Source organism: Danio rerio, chromosome 4 (assembly GCF_049306965.1).
Source record: "Danio rerio strain Tuebingen ecotype United States chromosome 4, GRCz12tu, whole genome shotgun sequence".
Lineage (NCBI taxonomy): Eukaryota > Metazoa > Chordata > Actinopteri > Cypriniformes > Danionidae > Danio > Danio rerio.
Window position 1 is genome coordinate 33,937,501 of NC_133179.1, and position 7,235 is coordinate 33,944,735.

A 7,235-nucleotide genomic window follows, 5' to 3' on the forward strand; every position below is an offset into this window, starting at 1 on the left:
ACCTTTTGACAGCTGAAGCCTCTTTATTCCTAATATTAATATGAATTCTGCCCTTAATGACCCCCTCTCTAATGTTGGCTAATTGTCACATGACATAGAGATGAACAAATGAACTGTTTACATAATTAAAGTCTTTTTTTACTTTACATGTTCTGATTTGATCAGCTTTAACTCATGATGAAACTCGTGACACATTCAATATAAAAATCTGCTGCTGATACGGGCTCCATGTCTGAGATAAGATTCTGTCACAGTTTCAGTGGAAACACTGCTTCAAATACTCTCTCAGTGACTAAATAAAGTTATAGTCAGTTTATATTTACTGAAATGTTCTCGATAAATTAAAGAAAATCTCAATCCTGTTACAAGTTTACAACCCTGAAACAATGAGATGAGTGACGGGGTCGAGTGTGATGGGTTGAGTTACTGTAACAAAATGGCCTCTGCTCCTCGTGTAGTTTAAAAGAGAAGGTCCACACGACAGCAGTTAAACTAGAATATGTTATATTGTTTGGAAATTAAGAAAACAATCATACTCCATCTTAGTTTTACGTTACAGGGATGAATTGTTAAGCTTGACCGTACCCTTCCTATAATAAACCTCAAATAAATTAAATAAATGAAAATATATCTCGCCTTCTTTCGCACCGTGCTGGTAAAGAGAGCTGAATGATGTCACTTCCTGTCTGTGATGTAATAATACATATAAATTGCTATAGGTGGAACAATGCTAGCGTAATAGGGTTGAGTTTATACTGAGGGACAGAACTTTGTAGCCTGTTTTTTTATTAAAAATATCTTTTTTTATTTATCTCAAGAAAATAACTTGAATAAATAGTTGTCATACTGGAAAAAAAAATGTAGACACTGTGTGCATTTTATTAATTTGTTTCTACATGAAATTTCAAAGAAGTGCCTCAGGGACATGACAGATAGCTTTGGTTTGTGACAGAAATGTTGAAAGTTCTCCCAATTCTTCTTCTTTCCCACCACAAATAGTGGCCAGCGAGCCTCACTGATCTGGGCTACATCACTGTGTAAATGTTTTCTGCGTTGGGTTGAATTTATTTGAAGCCTTTCAGAAACACATGGAGTCAGATGTGCTTCAGGCATTAGTGATGAGCCAGTCTAGTTCAAACACAATGACTCTGTGGTAGAAGACTGAGTACCTGTCTTACTTCTGTCCTCACAGATAAAACTGAACAGAACGCCACAAACTTAAAGCAGGACTTCCAGGACTGAGAGAAATAAACAACTATTAACTGAAGTGAAAGCACAAGCGGCCAGCACTTCTGTTGACATACAGTACATGAAGGGCTCTGTCCGTGAGAGCAATAGCCTTGATCCCCCAGTTCTGTGTTCTGCTCAGTTGGCTTCAGCTCTTCTGTGACTTTTCTTGACGACTCAGCATCATTCTACACTTTTTGTACGAGCAAGCTTCCCCTGAAAGAAGATTTTATTAGTTTTTATTTAAGGCCTTGGTGCTTTCTGTCCAGCCAATATGTGTCCAGATGCAGTTTAATGTGCATGTCGATTGAACTCCTTCAGCATGAAGCCCATCAAAATAAGCGGAGTCAGCAGTGTGCTCTTCCTTCTGAAACATTACTCCATGCTCTTTAAGTTTAATGTGTTTATAATGTATTTATTTCATGAAAATGTTATTTATGAAAGTGTTTTTACCTTTTCTGTTAGATTAATACGATGAGCTTTAAACACTGACAGTTCTGAGATTTATAATGGCAACAAACTGCAACCAACAGTTCTGGTTTGTTTGTTTGTTTGTTTGCTTTATTTATAGAGCACATTTAAAAACAACAGATGTTGACCAAAGTGCTTTACAAAACGACCAGCATACAAAATCTATACCTATATATAAAAAATTTGCAAAATATATAAAACAGATTAAAATTAATTACAATCAAAGGCAAGAGACAGAAGGTGATTTTTTAGATGAGACTTAAAAGCACCAAGTGAAGAACATGACCGGATCTGTAAAGGCAGACCATTCCACAGTCGGGGGGCTGCAGCAGAAAAAGCCCTGTCACCTCTTGATTTCAACCGCGTTTTGGGGACAACTAGCTGAAATGTGTTTTCAGACCTGATTGGCCTCAATGAAGTGTGCCAGTGAAGAAGCTCAGAAATGTAAGTCGGTGCCAGACCATTCAAACTTTTAAAAACTAGAAGCAATAATTTATATTGAATTCTAAATTGGACTGGGAGCCAGTGAAGAGACAATAAAACTGGTGAGATACTAGAGAATTTTTTTGTCCCAGTTAAAAGCCTAGCAGCTGCATTTTGAACCAGCTGCAGGCGTGCTATTGATGCCTGTGAAACTCCAGAATACAAAGAGTTACAGTAGTCCAGTCTTGACATAATAAAAACATTAATGACAGTTTCCAGCTCTTTAAAAGAAAGAAAAGGCTTCAATTTGGCAATGTTCCTTAATTGATAGAAACCACTTTTGACGACTGAGTTTATTTGCTTGTCAAACTTTAACTCAGTGTCAAAAGTAACTCCAAGATTTTTTACGTGACTGTGGACCTTAGGCTTGATCGAACCTAATTTATTAATTGTAGATTCACAGACACTCGGAGGACCAAACACTACTACTTCAGTTTTTGATTCATTCAAGTGTAAGAAATTACCAGCCAGCCATTCCTTAATCTCGTTAAAACAGGTGAAAAAGGACTGTAAAACAGAATTTTCTCCCATTTTTATAGGCAAGTAAAGCTGAGTATCATCAGCATAGAGGTGAAACCCTGGTTCAGGGTTTAGTGGCGGCTTTCTGAAGTGGAGCGAGGAAAATGTCCAGAACACATCAGCTGACACTCGATCTCAATTCAGTTTAGAAACTCAAGAAATGTACAGTCGTCTCAGAGATCTAATGAAGCTGGAATATGTTTTTATTATTCATTCATTCATTCATTCATTCATTTTCTGTTCGGCTTAGTCCCTTTATTAATCAGGGGTCACCACAGCGGAATGAAACACAGATTCCCTTCCAGATGCAACCCATCTCTGGGAAACATCCAAACACACTTATACACTACTGACAATTTAGCCTACCCAATTCACCTGTACCTGTAATCTTTGGACTGTAGGGGAAACCGGAGCACCCGGAGGAAACCCACGCAAACGCAGGGAGAACACACAGAAACGCCAACTGACCCAGCCAAGGCTCGATCCAGCGAGCTTCTTGCTGTGAGGTGACAGCACTACCTACTGCGCCACTGCGTCACCTTATCTGAAATCTTATATGCATAAATGTAAATATATTAAATGTGACCTCCTGTACTTTTATTTTGCCATCTCAGCGCTCACCCTGGGGTGTCAGGGTTCTGCCACTCTGGTCGTGTAAATTCTTGTTTTGGTGGCAGAGCTCTGACACTACCCATGTCTGGTCCTGTTTCTGTCTCTGTGTGCGCGCGCGCCGTCGTGGGTGTACGCAGAGTGTCCCTCAGACGCGTGCGCTCTTGTACTCGTGTTTGTGTTTTCGTCTGTCAGCAGCGTGGTGTTTCATTGCCAGCGTTTCAGTCTTGTTTGTTTTGGTTTTGGTCGGCGCTGGGATGAAGCATGCATGCTGCGTGTGTGAGCGCACGGTGAGTGTTTTCATTCATCGTGTGCTCGTGTCTTGCCTCTTTTGTCAAAGCACGTGGCTCGGTGTTTACATTGTGGTCACGTGCTTTTGTCGTGTGCTTCAGTGTTGTGTTATGTGAGCACATGGCTTGTATTGTCTCTCTGTGTCATGCGCTCTCCCGTCTATTGTCTAGTCCCACCCTCCTTGTTGGTTCTTTATTAGTTTGTCATGTTCACCTGTGTGTCAATTTACTTTTTGCTTTATAATCCCCCTCATGTTTTCAATCCTTTGCCAGTTCGTCGTCGATAGTTTCCTGTCTTGTTGTGTCCAGCCCTGTCTTGTCCTGCCAGTCCAGTCAAGTTTGTTTGTTCGTTTATTTGTTTTATTATAGTTTTCCCCCTCGGGGTTGTTTGTTTTGCCTTTTTGTTTTTATTATATTGTTAATAAACACCCATTATTTGCTGCACCTGAGTCCTCGCTCCTTTTTCCCCTCACCGATCGTGACATGGGGCTAATGTGTTCAGACTCAGCATCAGTTGAACATCTTTAATCAGCCGCAGGTCATCTAGAGGAGCTTTAACACATGAGCTGTTCACACTTCTGTATGGTCTATATCAGAAAGAGGGACGGTTGAGTTCTGCTGGAGACCTGCACATAGAGGAACACATGGATATCTGACTGCTGATCAATCTGCACAGGAGATGATGAAGAGGAGGAAGACAGATGATGGAGGAAAAGCTGAAATAAATCTATTATCAAGGGAAATATTCAGACAGAATGATGAGGAGTTTAGGATGAAGATAAGAAGAGATGACATTTATATAACATTAAAATTTTAGTGAAGACAAATAAACGTGTGTGAGAAACAGAGAGGAGGAAGTGATGTGAACCAGACTGAGGTGAGGACACACTCCACTAAACTCAACACTGACATTAATGGAGTTCAGGAACAGGATTAATGTGGAGACTGTAGAGTTCTAGAGAACATGTCAGATTTGATGGAGGACATCTGCAAGAGAGGAGGAAATTGATTAAATATGTAAATAATAATGGACATGAAGAGACGTTCAGAATATAGATTGTGACAGTACTGTCTCTTCTTCCAGTGAGACCTGGTCAAGATGGCAGGCAGCACAAACAGTTTCACATAAGAATGGGATCCTATTGATGTTGATTCAGCTACAATAATAAAATAATACACTTTATTTATATTGCGCTTTTCTCAAACTCAAAGCACTAACAAGAGCATCAAAACACAGAAGAACATCAAATACACACAAAAAGTAAGAATGATAATAATAAATATACATATGAAAAGAAGTCCTCATATAAATATTTATTTCTTTATTTATAGGCCCAGGGCAGGCTGCGCTGAGTATTTTAAATAAGTGGGTTTAAATTAAACACAATAGGATCGTTGGCTGTGCGCGAGCAACATCTCAGGTAGCCAACTCTTTTAAGAGCTGAACTAAAAGAAGTTTAAGGGCAATAAGCCTAGACAATACGGTCAGCTGCAATGCCTATTTCACATGCGTTTTCCGACACAACAAGACTTTCGAGACTTTCTAAAACCCTGGATTAATGAAGAAAGTTTCTAATTAACTGATTAAACACAAACGTATAATTGATAATAAATAATGTGTTGTAGTTCAGACTAACAGATGAGCTCGCTGTCTGTGCGTCGCAGTAATAGTGAACTTGACATTTGCTCTTTGTGACTAAATTATGTTATACAGCGGCTCCAGTTCCATATAGCACATATACATATTGCAAATAAGCTACTATTCGCTGCTGCCAACTGTTTGCATTTTATTTTATGCATTTACTGTTGCATGAACTAATAAAAAAGGGAAGAGCGCTGGTAAAGAGCGTGATACGCACAGAAATTCACCCATTCTGAAGTAAGTTCTCTTTAACCTAATAGGGTATATGCCGAGCTAGTGCTGTTCCCATGCTGATACACTTCCGGTGAACTGTTATTGTGAACTTTTTCCCATTTTATACGGTTCCTTATACAGCATTGATGTTGTGATGTCATTAAAATACAATCAGTTAAAATAACTTTAGCATTTATTTAGTTGTTCAAGCGTAAAACGAGACAAAAAGCCGTTTACTCGCACGCTCCCGTCAGAATCGGCAGGCTAACGCAGAAGCTCCATTGAATATACTGGGGTAAAATAAATGCTCATATTATAAAGATATGGCGGGGGAAATGTAATGTAATGCAGGGCTTCTAGTACAATCTGAGACCCACCTTAAATCGGATATCACTCAGCTAGTGGAGATCGCTGATTTTTAAAGAAAACAGATCTTAAACGTACCGGATTTTGCATTGGCATTCAATTCACCAGAAGTGCTTAATCCAGGTTAATGGCAAATTAAAAGTCCTATTAGCATGCTTCGGCATATACCCCATTCTTCTTAAATTGTAGAAAATCTTTAAAATGACAGGCCTTTAATCAAGCCTTTTCCATCTGGAGAATTACAGTTATTAATAGCTTAGTCCTTATTAATGATCAGTTAATAAAACACATCATTCACAGATCTACTGAAGAATAAGACGAATGCGCAATAACTATAATATTTTTACAATTTACAGCTTTACAGTGCGTGCGTCAAACATGTGTTTATTGATGTAAGCCTGCTAACTGATCAAATGACAGAATATGTACACTTAGTTTATATATATATATAATTAAATAATAATAATAGTTCAAATCCTGCGTGCTGCTCCACAGAGGGCTCTTATTTTGAGGGCTACGTCACGAGCTCAGATTTGGTTGACCAATCAAAGGAAAGTTGGCGTTTCAGCACCGCCTACATGTGTATAATCAATTTTGAAGTCGTTTATCCGCTTTCCTGCCCTAAATTAAAATAATTAAATTTAGCCAAAATCTCGTTTCTTCAATTCTTGTGAGCAAATGAAAAACAGATAAACGGCCGCTTTCTTCATTTTATTGTTTTGTTTCAGGACGGATATGGATTGGACGGAAGATACCCTGATTCACATGGTCTCCATTAGGTTGTGGGTTGTTTCTCTGGATGTCTTCAAGCAAGCGTTCCTGTTCTTGTTGGTCTTTTGACTAATCATCTGACCGCTTTTGTTCAGATCTGTAATATGAGGAAAAAGCAATGATGCTACAAAAGTGTTGCATGAAATTTAACAGGAAGAAGCAGCGTAACACCAATCTGCATCATTTACTGATTTATCTGGAGCAGAAAAGTAATGAATTGCCCCATAAGCCTTACTGTAGCTGCACAAATAGGTGATGGTGATCAGCAACAGGCTTAGTGATTCAGTAAATCTCCCTATAGACTGACAAAAGTAACACACGGTGCTCTGGCAGATACAGTGAAGGACAGAGAAATCCTGAGGTTTGTAGCTGCTCATTGAAAAGAAAGTAGATACGTATAAAACAACTGAGATAATCGCACCAAGAATGAGAAGCAAACATTGCCTTTTGAAGATATGGAGCCAGAAAAGAGAGGCCTGATTTTGGGGTCTAGTGTGCATTTTTGTATTACTGTTATTGATCAGCTCAAGTTATAGTTTGGTTGTACTCTGATTTGCATGGATCAATCATTCTGTTTTCACCTTTAATAAATATAACTTATTCCTCTTTAAGTCAAAATATGAACTGAACTTGTCAATAGTGTT

The 7,235-nt window shown here is 38.8% G+C and overlaps 3 protein-coding genes across 6 annotated transcripts in view; all 3 read left to right on the forward strand.

The window, feature by feature from the left end:
* Positions 1-1,760, forward strand: part of LOC137491318 (protein NLRC3-like) — a 28,213-nt gene extending 26,453 nt beyond the window's left edge. For 3 of the 4 annotated variants that reach the window (XM_073947466.1, XM_073947463.1, XM_073947464.1), the window contains one exon: positions 1-146. This exon is cut by the window's left edge and continues 1,793 nt beyond it. The gene's annotated coding sequence lies outside the window, so the exon portion shown is untranslated. Of the gene's footprint in view, positions 147-1,192 lie in introns of those variants that run through there. The other variant, XM_073947467.1, reaches the window with a different exon arrangement.
* The window catches only part of LOC137491238 (uncharacterized), a 1,025,816-nt gene that overhangs the window by 128,641 nt on the left and 889,940 nt on the right, over positions 1-7,235 (forward strand). The gene's annotated exons all lie outside the window — the stretch shown is intronic.
* LOC101886704 (uncharacterized) overlaps positions 1-7,235 on the forward strand; it is an 847,011-nt gene that overhangs the window by 128,641 nt on the left and 711,135 nt on the right. The gene's annotated exons all lie outside the window — the stretch shown is intronic.